At 39.3% G+C, this 3,196-nt stretch overlaps 1 long non-coding RNA gene across 7 annotated transcripts in view; it reads left to right on the top strand.

The window, feature by feature from the left end:
* Positions 1–1,262, top strand: part of LOC148384464 (uncharacterized) — an 11,738-nt gene extending 10,476 nt beyond the window's left edge. For 6 of the 7 annotated variants that reach the window (XR_015853525.1, XR_015853524.1, XR_015853527.1 and 3 more), the window contains one exon: positions 878–1,262. This is a non-coding gene — a long non-coding RNA (uncharacterized LOC148384464). Of the gene's footprint in view, positions 1–605; positions 660–877 lie in introns of all 7 variants that reach the window. The other variant, XR_015853523.1, reaches the window with a different exon arrangement.
* The last annotated feature ends 1,934 nt before the right edge of the window (positions 1,263–3,196 follow it).

The following is a 3,196-nucleotide window of genomic DNA, read 5'->3' as shown; positions in this document are numbered from 1 at the left end:
GTACCACTGAACTGCAATTAAACTGTGAACTGAATTCAAGTGGTCCATTTTAAACATTGGCATTGGCAGTCTATCGTGCATACAAACTGGAATCATTTGAGACATTCTCAATGACAAGACAATTGTAAAGTTAGGCTGAAACAAAATTGACTTGTTAAATATGCAGTGTCAGGCTTTTTATTTTATTTTTTTTAACTACACAAAGAAAAGCTGCATGCATTCTAAATTGTTGACAAAAGCCAAGTAGCCAGACACCCATAGATGCAAACGACAAGTGTACAAACGGTCTCTGTTGCGATCAGTAAGTTATCTTTTTCAACCCTGCTTTAAAATGGCCACCGAACTCAGAATCTTGCAGAATGTTGGTACATTTTTCTGTACGAGTAAAAGCTGTTACTTGAATCTAGTCAGAGCCATTGTTTGGTTTGTTTTGAATCGTCATGCATCATGTGGGCATTCTTGTGAATAAAATCAACAGTGGTGTGTTTGCTTCCTGTTGGTGGTCTTGTAAATAAAGTCTACTTTGGTGTCAGTCATCATTCACAATGTGCCTCAATCGATGGTGCATCTCTTGAATGTGAAATCTCTTGCATGTTTTGTTACAGGGCTTGATGTCTTCATTGGCTGACTACAAAAAAGGCTGTTGCTGTCCAGTCCAGGTTGCTGCTATAGTCAATTGAATTTATAAACACAGTGTGTAACTTCCAGGACCTTAGCTTTCAATTCAAAGCAGTTGCGTAACTACACTAAACAGTGGTGTGTTTGCTTCCTGTTGGTGGTCTTGTAAATAAAGTCAACTTTGGTGTCATCATTCGCGATGTGCCTCAATCGATGGTCCATCTCTTGAATGTGAAACTTCTTGCATGTTTTGTTGCAGGGCTTGGCGTCCCCATTGGCTGTCTGACTACAAAGAAGGCTGCTGCTGTCCAGTCCAGGTTGCTGCTATAGTCAATTGAATGTATAAACATAGCGTGTAACTTCCAGGACCTTAGCTTTCAATTCAAAGCAGTTGCGTAACTACATGGCCAGCCTTGGTACATGTACTGGATGGTACTACCCAGTTCAGAGTGAAATAAAGGCCAGAGTGTTCTTATTCATACCGGCATCCTCATGAAATTGACCATATCAGAAAGGCTAGATGAATTCCAAGTGCTGCCACCGAGTAGCAGCGTATTTGCCTCAACCTGTCTGATGCTGGGTCAATGTGATGCACCTTTCGTTGTTTTGCCCAAAACCTAAGAAATAAAGAAGTACTGCCGTTATCTCGCCAGTGTGCATGTGTGTTAAAAGTACAAAAACTCATTTGCATGATAGACGTCTAAACCACATGCTAGATATTTGCCTCAACCTGTCTGATGCTCTATTTAACTGTATGTGATAATTTTTAACAAATTTAATCATTTAAATTTTTAAGTACATTACAAATGATAGGCGCCCCCAATCAGACAGCTGGGTCAATGTGACCCGTCTTTTGCGGTTTGTTCTGCCCAAATCAACCTAACAAATACACATAAGTACTGCCGCTATCTCGCCAATGTGCGTGTCTCTAAAATGTACAAAGCAAGCAAATTCATTTGCATAATAAACTTCCAAACCACATGCTAAAAAAATATTCATGTGATGCAGAAAGTCTTCTGTAGCTTGCTAAGATTTGCCAATTTGAGCAATGCCGTATCCGAACCCGAGGCTGGGGGTTGCCCGTTTTTTACACCTCCGCTAATGTGTATCAAGCATACCAGATGGTGTTTTAGAACAGCCTAGAAATTTAGTTACAAAAAGTTTAAAAAAACGTACTAAAGTTTAAAAAAGTTATTGATTATATATTTGCTCCAAGGAGGGAGTATTGACAAACGTCAACTCCTTCATAGTCTGCGCATTGTTGTTTGCTTCGCAGCGCGGTGTAGACAGCAGGGGGGGCAGGCGGCAGGGGGCGCAGGCGGCGCAGCCGGCGCAGGCGGCGCAGGCAGCAGGGGTGGAGAATCGAACCCTGGGTCTCAGGTGTTCGAGCGCAGCGACGGAGCCACTCGCCAAGCGTGGCGAGCTCGGCAGTGACCCCGCTTTCACTTCGAGTTATTCTTATACGTTCAGTATTACGCTCCGCGCGTGCTGGGTAAGTACAAAAGAGAACTGGCGGCCGCCGATTGCCAAGTCACGCTGGCCGACCGGTTCGTGACACGGCCTCATGCCCCATACAGCCCTGGTTCGATCCCAGCGGTGGGAACTTTCTCCGGCCCACTTTTGTGAGCGTCTGAATACATGCATATAGGTTGCATGTCGACGCATTTATTTATGTGTAAACGCCCAGTGTGGCCCCGCCTGCAAGTGGGCGGGGCGATGCAGCTGGCCCCGCCCCTGGCCCCGCCCTACAAAACGACAGTAGGGTAGGGGGCGGGGCCATTTCGATGGGGGCGGGGCCCTATCGAAATGGCCCCGCCCCCTACCCCACAAAAAGACAGGAGGGTAGGGGCGAAGCCCCGCCCCCTGCCCTACAAAAAGACAGTAGGGTAGGGGGCGGGGCGAAGCCCCGCCCCCTACCCTACTGTCTTTATATACAGTATATATATACTGTATATATATATATATACAGTATATATATATAGTATATATATATATATATATAGTATATATATACTGTATATATATACTATATATATATACTGTATATATATATACAGTATATATATATACAGTATATATATATACAGTATATATATATACTGTGTATATATATACAGTATATATATACAGTATATATATAGTATATATATACTATATATATATATATACTATATATATACTATATATATATATATATATACAGTATATATATATATATATACAGTATATATATACAGTATATATATACAGTATATATATACAGTGTATATATATACAGTATATATATATATACAGTATATATATATACAGTATATATATACTGTATATATATATACAGTATATATATACTGTATATATATACAGTATATATATACTGTATATATATACAGTATATATACTGTATATATATACTGTATATATACATACAGTATATATATACTGTATATATATACAGTATATATACTGTATATATATACAGTATATATATATACTGTATATATATATATATATACAGTATATATATATACAGTATATATATACTGTATATATATATACAGTATATATATACTGTATATAT

Source organism: Syngnathus floridae, chromosome 17 (assembly GCF_059516105.1).
Source record: "Syngnathus floridae isolate MCC-2025c chromosome 17, RoL_Sflo_1.0, whole genome shotgun sequence".
Taxonomy (NCBI): Eukaryota; Metazoa; Chordata; class Actinopteri; order Syngnathiformes; family Syngnathidae; genus Syngnathus; species Syngnathus floridae.
Note: the sequence above shows the minus strand (reverse complement) of the source record. Positions and strands in the feature narration are given on the sequence as shown.